The sequence below is a fragment of the Botryllus schlosseri genome, chromosome 8 (assembly GCF_051294905.1).
Source record: "Botryllus schlosseri isolate E-star chromosome 8, Bs_hap1, whole genome shotgun sequence".
Taxonomy (NCBI): domain Eukaryota; kingdom Metazoa; phylum Chordata; class Ascidiacea; order Stolidobranchia; family Styelidae; genus Botryllus; species Botryllus schlosseri.
Window position 1 is genome coordinate 25,442,386 of NC_137243.1, and position 12,791 is coordinate 25,455,176.

Below are 12,791 nucleotides of genomic sequence, written 5' to 3' on the forward strand. Positions count from 1 at the left end.
AAGCGCGACGAAAATTCTGTGCTTTGCTGAACTTTCATGAAAATTAAATGTTAATACTCCGTGAAAACAGCTCCGAAATTCCTCAGCCTATCTTCCTGATTGGAAGATTGAACTACTTCTACTTGACAAACTGAAAATAGCGAAAAGTAAGTAAGTAGATCACAAAATATTAAGAAGTAGAAGTAGAAGTAGCGAAAATCAGATCTACTTGAGTAAGTACCAGAAGTAGAGGAAAACTACTTGAGTACTTCGAAAAAGTAGAAGTACTTCGTTACTGACCACCTCTGGATATTATCATCATTTCATCGTCGTTTTATAAGTACAACTTACAATAAACCACTGTACAGTATAAACCTTGTATTGCACCAGGGGTCGCCAACTCGAAACGGGTTGCGGGCCACTTTTCAAATTTCGTAGAGGACGCGGGCCGCATTAATTCCATATCGAGATAAAATAGGCCACAGTCCAACAACCACGTTTTTGAATCTTTACATCAGTCAGTGGCGGCTCGTCCTAAAATTCTGTTCAATAACAATTTAACCATTTATAGACGCACAGCAATCAATATATACCGAGATCACAGCGAAACCCGCGTTCTTCTTGTGCTTTCGCTAACAAATGCCCATACATAGCGAAGTCTCTGCGAAAATCGAATTCTCTTCCGTGTTTTCGCTTTGCGAAGGCCTAGCCGGGGCTTGCCCCGGTAGCGCTCATAACAAGCTTTCACTATCTATTCTCTCAAAGCCGCGCACAATAAAGAAACGGTGATTTACTCTCTCCTATTCGTAAAATGGCCGAGCAAGTGGGGCAACTATGCCTGGTCGCCCCTAAAGTGAGATGTAACAATCGTATCTATATCTGAACTCGGTTACCGTAATATGCGTTGAGTCGACCTTTACTGGTATATGTCGATTTTGACGATGTTTCGCACCATGATAATTCTTGAAACTTGGTATGATATGTCATGAAGGTAGTATTTAGCACTGCTCCAAGTTTCAGGCTTGCTACTTAAAGATAAGGGTAGTAATTTCGTTTCTGAAGTTCAGTGTGTGCTGATCTATCATGTACATTGTACAGCAAACAGATTTTACTCAAAAGCCGATATTGGTCTCCATTGATTTTGACGATGTTCCATACCGAGATCGGTCATGACATTTGACACGGTAAGTCTTAATGTTAGTATCGACCGCTGTAACAAGTTTTAAGTTTGTCACTGAAATATGTGGGTGGTAATTTCGTTTCCAAAGTCGAGTGAGAGCCGACTCTTCATTTATCGCTAACATATTTACGCAAAAGCCGTTATTGGTCTCTATTGATTTTAACGATGTTCCATACCTAGATATGTCATGAGCTTTTGCACGGTATGTCTTGATCTTAGTATCGAACGCGATGCCAAGCCCTAAAGTTGACACTCAATGATTGAGGCAGTTATTTCGTTTTCGAGGTCGAGTATGGTAGAGATGCGCGCTGATCTGATACTTAGCCTACCTATATCATTGCGGATCTCACGCAAAAGCCGGTGTCTGTCTGTGCTAATATAGTCTGCGTTCCATAACGAGATCGGTGATGATATTTCCAATGGTATATTTCGATGATCGCATGAAACAGCTAACTAAGATTCTCGGTTTGCATTCAAATATTCACATAATTTTATGTTCGCCAATGTGCATTTCACTGTGAAATTGTAGCCTTCAAACCATTTGCTTGCAATCCCCTGTCAAATGCGATAGCTATTTCATTTTCGATGTCGGCTAACAGCTGATCATTCGATCAGCTTATTCCTCGATCTATTTTACTCAAAGTTCGGTGTTCGTCTGTTTGTATTGATTTTTACAGTGTACCATGCCGGAATGGGTTATGAGATTGCGAATGCTACTTCTCGATGATTTCATGTAACAGTAAGCTAAATTAACGGCTTTCATTCATGTATTTATTGATTAATATGTTTTCCAACGGCGATTTCGCAGCAGACTTATAGACAGTAAGCCGTATGTGTTGTGTCACAATCTCCAGTTTCAAGGCCTAAATGTACTATGTTGTTCCGAGACCGAAGTTTCGAGGCTGCTGTCCTTAGTTCTTCAAAGACCATTCAAATTGATGTTCTGGATTCAATATGACAGGCCCAATCTATGAGATAACAATTGCGTATGTGTCCGAAGTCGTTGACCTTTGCAGTTAGGCCGACGCAATCTCTCGAGTTCTAGTCATTGGAATTAGTCTGGTCAAGTCAAGTGTGAACATGATCGTATTGAATCTTCGCTCCGTACGTAGGCTAGTTTACGCAGTTGCCTTCAGAGCGAAAATTAGAGGTCTAGAAATTGTCCAGTCCATTGATCCAATCGTACGCCGGGTGCCCCCGCTTTGGTTGCCTATCACCTGGTCGTAACTCGTAACCACCAGCCCACCAGCTCAGTGGTCGTAACACACCAGGGTCGTGTACGAAACACTTTCGGACGGGATTAGAAAAATTATTTTGCGATTTGCGTAATCTCTAACTCTACCATGAAATCATAACGCATGCTACTAACGATGACCTGATAATTGATTCGTGGCATAGGGACGATTCTTAGTTCACGTACATTATGTAAAATAAATGAATAAAACATTTGTTACCACACTTCAAGTCACGGCTCACCGGCAAACCTCTCGCGGCACCTACGTTAAAATCACTGTTGTCGGGAAATTCATGTGACCATCATAAAGTTACTTTTTCACGTTGGAAAATGCCATTGTGACGTCATGTTGATAAAAGTCGCTCGCAGCCCTTGCCCCACCACCCGATGTTGTCACGAGCCGCCACTGACATCAGTAGGGGGGATTTGGTACCGATGAGACACTAGGACCGAAAATATTTGAAAAATTATCTGTGATAATCCCATGATTACAGTACGTGACTTTGTTTACAATGGCATGCTGGAAGAATCTTCCCTCACATGCAGAAAACTTCAACCTGGGTGTAAAAAAAATTCGGATCGACATATACATTTTTTCTATATCACCTTCCAGACTAGCAAACCCAATCAGCACTAAACAAGGAGTAACCATATGCAACAAAGTGATAAATAAAAACCCGTAGATGCATCACCACTACGCTCGTAGTACTAGGATTACCATGCGACCCGCTAAAAATTGTACGATATCGGTAACTTTAGCTTTACAATCCTTCGTCGGGTATTGGTTAATTGGCATCAAAACACTGAGCCAATATGATGAAAATATTATGACATAACATCTAGGAGCCATCTCTGGGTTAGCCAAGGTTGCTGATTTTTTATTGGCTCACGATTTTGATGCTTTCACGTCTCCCAGCTCGAGAATCACTGCACTGAAATGTATATGCAACAGTACAAAGCTCATTTTCTTGGTAGGTGTGCAGGTAAAATACAGCTTTATGTTGAGCTGAGTTTGCAGATTTTCTGAACTTCGCCCTCCCTTGGCCGAATGTTTCGTGATTTTGACATAAAGACTGACCTCAATTATAATCCTTATTCTCAACGACTTGATCGACAAAAACTGACCTCAATTAACATCCTTATTTTCGACGACTTGATCGACAAAAACTGAAAGGGTGGGTTTACCCCCGACTCGAGTGTGCGAATATTTAGTGCTCCAAATTATAAACCTTCATTGATTTTCAGTTTCCGACTTTTTTTGCATGCGCGTTAATACTTTGTGTGGTAGATATATGATGAGTCATATAGTAATCGTGAGTAATTGACTTGCTTTACGAATTAGGGATTTGCACGTGTCTTCAAAAGTTTGAGAAACACTACACTGTTCTAAGGTAAATACTTCCTACAGCCCGATCTCAAGGCCCACGCAGTTTGAAAGGTCCTCAAACACGCGGCCCGCCAGAACTGATTTTGCGGCCCACGTCGTCGTTTTGACTTTTCAAGCATTCGACAATATTAAACTCGAAAATTTCAGATTTGAGACCTTGAAATTTCATTCTGAAACCACTCCAAAAACCTGAATCGCTATCAAACGTCCACTAGCTGCTAAATTATAATGCGACAGCTTTTACGATGACACGATGCATTTGTCGTCTCGCGTGGTTTCTAACTGTCTATATAACTCCTTATGTCGCCAAATTATGCCAAGCACAACATTATTTTTTAAAAATATTGAAAAATATGACTTTTTCGTGGCAACCGTGAATATTACAATAGTGTATTACATTTTCACAATGTGTATGGAATGCCAATCTGCAAGGTCCGACAAAAAAGCCGTACTGGGAAATACATATTATACCCCAATTTGATGCTGCTGCCCGCAGCGTCATCAAAAACTACGAAATTGGCCCGCGAGCAAATTGGAGTTTGGGACCCCTGATCTAAACGATGATACTCTCGATGCTCATATGTTTTGCGTCAATTCAATATCACAAGGACTAAATGTTATGTGTGTAACTTGTATGTGTATTTTACTACTTTTCTAATCCCGGGGAATCGCGGGATTGAGGAGCGAAAATCCCGGGAAATCCCGATCCCCGGATTTCAAATTTGATCCCGAAGTCCCAACCCTATGCTAATGTTTATCTCAAATGTCACAAATAACAGGACCATTTTAGACAGTAATCGAACCCAGAGTATAGAACTTGTATATTCTGAGTTGTTGACGGGTTTACCCGCGTTCAGTTTTGCTGACGTGTTCTTATTCTCCAGGTGCAGATGTGCCATATTGACCAACCACAACGCCGCGAACCATGGACATTATTTCAAGATCTGATGACGAACTGCGTAGAACTGTCAGTGACACCCAACCCATTTGCTGGATATGTAAGGGTCATGGCGACCCGGAGATTTGTCATTTTAACCGGGTTTGGTCTCCATAGTGTTCCCATGCACCAAACCCCTCACTTCCTGTTGTGCCCCGTATATATATAGCTCTGCACAACTGGCTACGTCCATTGTCTACGTGCCTAATTCGTCAATATAAATGACGCACAGAACTGCCGAAAGTTGATCATTTATTGAACAGATGGGAAATGAAAGGATTGCATGCTATGATAGAATAGCAGTCAACCATGCCTCAAGACTTGTGTGTATCCTCCCTTCAGTGTGCTAGAGGATTTGTAAATATACGCATCGTCATTGAACCTTGTAATAACGTTTCGTTCAGACCTTGCGATCGCTAGCTGCGAAGAGAGAGACAATAGGCAGTGCAGATGGAGCAGCGCAGATAGAACGTCAATCAGAAAACTATAATAGCATATTAGGAACAACAAGGGACCTAGTTCCAGATTCCTTAGAAACTACATGAAAAGTAATTCAAACAAATTAGCCTACATGCTACAATTTTTAGATTGCGAAATTCAGACAAATTACATGCCAACTGCCAAGGTACTAGTTTCCAAATTGCAAAATATAATAGCATTCTAGAAACAACAAAGGACCTTGTCCCAGATGCATTAGAAACTACATAAAAAGTAATGGAGAAAAGTTACATGGTAGGCCTAGGAATATTCAAAACAACGGGCCCCTGAAGTTAGTGAGAAGACATGCCACACACCACAACTGATTAGCAATACCCATTTTTCCTTGTTTTTTCTTTAACAGGAAACCTGTGAAAAGATAAATTCATCGTCATTCTTGAGTCATTGTTGCATTTTGGAACGCAACAGTGCAAATGGGATCTTCCTTTCACAGTCCGATGTCCCTTATCTGCATTCATATCCGATTTCCTATAAGCAGGGTTGCCATACCGTCCTTATTTCTAAGATTTGTCCTTATTTTGAAGGGCCACGTCTTAGAAAACTCAACTGTCCTTATTTCTAAGAAAAGTCTTGCGTCCTTATTTTGTCTTATTTTCAACCACTACATAACTTCGATAGTTTTCCGCTTGTAGCCTATCTGTGTTGCATAATATTCTGAAATTATGCTTTTGCGTCGTGATGTCGTGACATAATAAATGACAGGAACTTTCGTGACCTACACACCACAAGATTTGACTTCTAAGTGGTGAGAAAGCTAGGGCGGACAGTGAGTGGTGGCATAGCAGTACTATCAGTACCAAGTTACCGCAGCGGACGTCATTTTAGCAGTAAACAGCAGTACCAGGTTCATGCTGTTTGGTCTACAGCAGAATAAGCTCAAGCTGTGGGGCAGGCAGCATTTATTGCGAAGTGAAAAAAGGCGCAGTGCAGCCGACACATTGGTTAAGCAGTAGTAAAACTATAAATCATTGATAAATTTTTCTAAATTATATTGCACTTGCGCATATAGTTTTAGCTACTAATAAGGCTAAATCTGATTAGTTAAAATGAGCAGGCGTAAAAACGTTTTTCGTAACGATCATGAGAGAGAATTCAAAGGTATCTAACGAAGCTTGAAGGGCGAGTGTTTCGCACATTGCAGTATCTGCAATTGTGACATTAACCTGGAGGCCATAGAAAAGACCGCTATACTACAACTCACATTGGTACGCCAAAACACAAGATGTGTGTCATAATGATTAATTTGAGTCAGTCGATGAATTATTTTTCCACAAGTCGATCAGCACCAACGACCACAGACTACAAGACAGCTGCTGCAGAGGGTACCTGGGCATTCCATACTGTGAAACACCAGCAATCACTCCTCGCCAACGACTTCACATCGCAATTGTTCAAATCAATATTCCCCGATTCCAACATCGCAAATAAATTATTTTCGGCCAGGAGTTCTTGCTCCTACGCTCAAAAATGATTTTGTCTAAACTTGGTGCACGGCATTGCCTTTTCCATCTTGGTTGACGCCTATAATCACAACGAGGTGAAGAAGTTTGGTTTATCATCCTATGGGGGGCCCAAGACTAACGTTTTTTTTTTAGGGGGGGGGGGCTGACGAAGGGCTGTTTCGGCCCTGAGTAAAGGAAAACCTAGACCTGATCCGTCGTGAGAACCACGAAGCACTTTCAAATAACAAGGGGTTGTTGAAGCAGATTGTTTCTAGCGAAAAGTATGGAATGTGATATGCCCCAGCTCGTTTAATACAAAGTATGTACAAAAACGCTTTTCCATGCTAATCTAATTTTTCGACTGTCCTTATTTTTGGTTCCATGTCGATGGCAACCCTGCCTATAAGCTATATAAAATAGGCTATAGATTTTTTCAACGGTACTTTGCAAATCAACCTGTACAGATAAAACATAAAGATTGTTAGTCGAATAAATTCACTTACTTTATATGCGTTATGACCAACTATTTCACAGATAGGGTTATGCTATGGCCTCTAAGTCTATCTGGTATTACTTGTTGGTCCTGTGGATATACAGCTGTCGAGTCGAGTCATCAGAAAATCATGACTAGAGCCATTGCCCCCTTGGCTGTGATACAGCTAATACCTGAATGATACAGCTGATACTTGGGTGATACAACTGAAACAGCTGTGATACAGCTGCATATCCACAGGGCCTTACTTGTTCCCCGACTTTTGTGAGTGAAAAGTTGTCACACACCGGCACAAGAAAGCTTTGTAAAACGACTGTAAACCAGCTCAGTTTTTCGCTCAAAAACATTGTATAGTATTGAGAGTATTTTATCAATACCGTACTTATTTTGCACCAAAACGCGGGACCACCATAAAGCGAAAACGCACGGCGTTAAATAACGTAACCTATTCCAAAACTGCCACCTGCGCCTAAGAAGCTCGATTCAGCTCTGGCCAACCATAGGCCAAGATGGCAGCGCCCGAGAGCAAAAATGAAAATCGTCCATTAGTTCATTGATGTTCTCATGAAAATCGATTCGCGCGTGTTTTAGGTATATTCGTTCTCCGTGTAGCGACCCTGATACGGCGCTGTCGACCTAACAGGGACATCGTTGTTCTTTGGTTCAGAAACCCTCTCGTCGGCGACCCGCTACCACCAGCATGCCATCAAGTACACCCAGCAGTGTTCACAAATTACGAATTTAATACCAAGCCAAACTTAATGCAACTAAATACTCCAATACAGTACCTCACAGAGATAAACAGGTACTACGCTACATTGCAAGTACAACTACACAGTTCACAAGCATTCCTAAGCTTCCTACTAAACGACCGCGCACTAGATAACACGTGCAGCCAGAAACGTGAACAAGATTCTACCAGCTTCCGCGAAGAAAGCGCACACTAGTCAATCAACTGTGACCAACAATGCAATCACTGATCCATTACATTGATCAATTCCCAGGATGTTACATCTGTGTGCGCAGAATTAGGGTATTTATATGTACAGTAGTACACATGGTAGAAGCCTGTTTCAAGCTAACATGGTTATGATGCTGTCAGCATTGTGTGTCTGGAACCGAACCCAATAGTGGAATTAGTAAATCTATGAACAGAATGCTGCTCACAGATTAAAATTTTAATCCTGTTCTAAGAATCGGGAAAACCGACTTTCATCTCTATAGTTTCGACAAATTGGTTATTGAGGTCTACCAGACTATGAAATCTCGCCGCTGTTTCTGACGCGTTGACGATATCATCAAAGCAATGTTATGATTGATTTAAATAAGCATATATATGATCTCCATGTCCTCACTACATAATCAAATACCAATATAGCGTTTTGGTTTATAATCCCAATTTTATATGGTTCGGCCCGCGAATGGATTCAGATGTTGAACGCGGCCCGCGAACTCAAAAGTATAGGCAGTGTAATCTTGGGCATATTAATAAACAGGCTTCACAGCAAACGAATTTCCTGTTCATTTGATGCAGCCTATGGTTTTAGTCATTGAAAAAAGCAAGTTTTATGTTTTGAATTCCAAGCAACCTTTCGCGGGCCGCACAGAATACCTGTGAAACCCGTGCGCCCTGACCGCATAACACGCTGATTCCGTAGTAAGTCTAACCCAGGGGTGGTAAACCTTTACGCTATTCACCGCCTTTTTGATTAGATATACTGGATACAATCGCCACGGCATCTCACGTCATTTACTCACGATAAATTAGCTACTGGAAACTTGGAACCGCGAAAAGCGCTTTGCCTATAAAAGTTTTTAACTGTACCAGAGAGTATATAGTAGGCTATATATTTATATGGTCGCTGACGAGTCGTAATGGGTTCTTATGAGTGCGGTGGTGACTTGCCGCGAAACTCTTCGTGATGACACCGCCCTTTTGGATGAAGTCTACGATATGTGATTATATATATTTGATTAGCAGCACTTGAACTTCTATCCTGCATATGTGAAAAAGACATCGATGTAGCCTATCGGCACTCTGGGTAATGTCGAGGGGAGGTCGAGCCGAAAAATGGACCTTTTTTTAGTCAACCCGCCGGTGATTACAGTTTGTACGCCCATTTTTCGGTTGACAAAATTTGGGGGGCGATGATCGGTGTGGAGCTTGAAAAGGGGGCGACGAATCGAAAAAGGTTGGGAACCACTGGTTTAGACCCTTGGTATCAACAGCTAATTGATTTAATAGTTTCACAGACTGATGAGAGTATGTGGAGATTGCGGAGGATGTACTGGACAAGTCCATGATGCATTTCAATCGGATTTGAACTCATAATTTTGTTCGCTAATCGCTATGTCCTTTATAAGAAGCAAGCAAAAAGCTCCAAATATTCAAAAGCAGCGTTACGGGACGGATTGAAGGAGGTATACAAAATAGGTAAAAATTAGCTTTTCTCCAAACAGTTTTTTCTCTATGGGACGAGTGCTGTCTATTCCCATCGCGGTTCCTTCTGTCACCAAGGAAACCAATGCCACGGTTGGAACCTTGACGCGGTGCTTTGGCTTTTTACACTAATACCGACCAGCAGCAACTCTGAATATAAATCACTAGTATAGTAATACAGAATCTTTATTGAAAATTTAACAGAATCTTAGAGGAACAGAACTAAAGCATATAATCAAATATTAAGTCATATTTAAATAAACCCGAATATTTTCGCCTGACACTCGAAGGTAATTGCCAGCAATTCGCCACTAGCTGCTGACCATTACCCCTGATAGGTGTCAGTCGAACATTTTCAGGTTTATTTCAATTCAAATATATTATCTAATTATGAAAAATTTTTAATCAAATTTCGAACTAGTCAATGCTCATCCACATCAGCAGTTGATTTCCATGCTTTAGGCAAGGAATGATTGCAGACGGTTGTCCATGGGTTTACTGACCCATATGCAGAGGTGGTCAAAATAGTCAAGAAAGCTACTCAAGTAGAAGTAGAAGTAGCGACGAAAAAATCTACTCAAGTACGAGTAGAAGTACTTCTTCCATAAGCAACCTAAAACTACTTGAAGTAGAAGTAGAATTGACCGACTTTAAAAGTACTCAAGTAAGTAAGTAGTTGTGAAAAACGATCCTAATTTGTTCACATGGATTATATGAAGGTGCAAATCGAGCTATGCGATAGGTGACGAGCTTGATTCACATTGATGCATACCAGCAGGTATCCAATTTTCGAAAGCATAAGCATTCGTCCACATCATGGGATGAAAATGATAGGATTGATATGGAAATGCGATACTTCTCCTGTTTTCTCGAACAGCACGTTTTTGAAAATACCATGGTATGGCGCCATACCCCATATTATAAGGTCTGTAGTTTAGTCGAAGAGCAATACGGAGAAGTTGTATGGGATACGGTGTAAACACTTTGCGCGATTAGTAAACGTTGATAAAAAATATGGTGGACCGTAAAAATGCCATATTGTGTAGCTTTATTTCCGGAAATTGAAGGCATTACTACACTTGCTTTTATACTTCAACATGTATGTTATCCATACAAAAGAACTGATATTAATTACAACTCGAAGTATATGATACTGGGAATTGAAAATGAAACATAAATACTAGTTCTAAAAGTGGAACACGTTTTTCAAGCCTTTAGTCCAGAAAGTTTTAAAGGTGGTATGCTGAAACAGCTCTAAAACGTACAAAAATGTCAGAGTCCACTTTTCCAGGTTAGGAAGCGCCATGGACATGCTAGATTACGATATGACAAGTAAATGCTGGATTGCGAAACATCAGTTTCAAACGTTATGATGAGCCATATATACTGCGATGAATTGTTTCATATGGGCGAAGGGCGACAATGTCGTGTGAACTCTGGGATATCTCGAGTGAACGGAATCACGCCAACCCGCTACCCAAATTATATTCATCGATACTTTCGTGAAATCATACTGGTAACGCCGTATCCACTGCGCGCGAAGCGCGACGAAAATTCTCGGCCTTACTCAACTATTATGGAAATTAAATGTTGGTACTCCGTGAAAACAGCCCCGAAATTCCTCAGGCTATCTTCCTGATTAGAAGATTGAACTACTTCTACTTGATAAACTGAAAATAGCGAAAAGTAAGTAAGTAGATCACAAAATATTATGAAGTAGAAGTAGCAAAAATCAGATCTACTTGAGTAAGTACCAGAAGTAGAGGACAACTACTTGAGTACTTCTAAAAAGTAGAAGTACTTCGTTACTGACCACCTCTGCCCATATGCATATGTTGTATTTCAGTGGTCGGGAACCTATGGCTCGCGAGCCATATATGGCTCTTTTGGGTATAAGATATGGCTCTTCAAGAAATTTTCAATTTTTTAGGTAATTTATCAATATTGCAGCAACTTGTTGGTAAATTTTCATGTCATTTTAGCATCCCCGTAAAGATGTCAGTTCGTAACGTTACGTTACGCCGAATATATTAGGAGTCGATTAATGCTTGGATTTTTAGAATCAGGGCGACAATTACATTTGATTAATATAAGTAATTATAATTTCCAAAGCTATTTTCGATGAGTTGCGCTGTCACAGGTGAGGCTTGGCCCGTCTGCGCATCATCTGAGTCTTACCTCTCCTTTCGCGCTTCCCAAACAATAAATATGAAGATTCCGTGATTTTGGGAATTAAAATGTTCAGAATCTAGTCATTCATAAACATCGATAGAAGATGCCAATAACCACTGAAGGCTTCACAATATTTCTTCACTCATCCTGACGATATCTGCGGTGCTGCCTCACTATCACTTGCCTCTCTTAACCCTACGTCACTGACGTATCACATGGTGGGCATGTACTGCTGTTGTGGGCAGAAAAACATGGCAAACACTACGTTTGACGTTTCCCATATATAAGTGCTACTAATACGTCACAAATGTTCAATTGTGACGTAACAGTTGATGCGCATGTATGGCTCTTTGGAAGTTACAATTGAAAATATTGGGCCAATATGGCTCTTCGGTTGAAAAAGGTTCCCGACCACTGTTGTATTTGCATCCTTCACCCGTTTGATGGCTTTACGTTGACACAATGTTGTCACACTGTAGCCAACCTGCCTCACATCGGGGTTGCGGCAGAATCTCATGGATGACCGCTGTTGAAAAACAATGTCACTGACAAAACCAATGCACCTTACTCACCAAAGAACCAAAAGCTGCTTCCATAACATCTTGTGTCAAGAAGCTACAGTTTTTAACTTGCTGGTACTGATCAGTCTCTTCGGTAACCGAACCATGTTCTTGGTGGTGAAAATGAGACCTTTCAATGTAGGCCTGGCGATAAGTCGCTTCTCCTCACCTGGGTGCTGAGTTCTCACCTCCATCTGCAATAATCTGTCAAGTAGCTACAAAACATCAAAGTAAGTGATTCATCTAGATTCAAACCTCCCAATCTTCGAAGTATTTTACAAAAGCATCCTCAAGCCAAACTTATCTGGGATCGTTTAGATCCGAAATACTTCTGCATATCACTATGTTGAACCACCTGTCGAACAATATCACAAAGCTTGCAGTGCCTTGACACCCAGGTAGGCCTACGTCATATTCTAATGACTTTGCAACTTCGTAACTCAATACATCCTTCGCAAGAGACTCGTCA

General features: G+C 40.9%; 1 long non-coding RNA gene across 1 annotated transcript; it reads right to left on the bottom strand.

Moving 5' to 3' along the window:
* Window positions 1-331: 331 nt before the first annotated feature.
* On the bottom strand, window positions 332-12,779 carry LOC145445509 (uncharacterized). Its single transcript, XR_013917058.1, has 2 exons — window positions 9,018-12,779; window positions 332-486 (listed from the first exon to the last, which is right to left on the bottom strand). It is a non-coding gene; the product is annotated as an uncharacterized LOC145445509 (long non-coding RNA).
* Window positions 12,780-12,791: the final 12 nt, after the last annotated feature.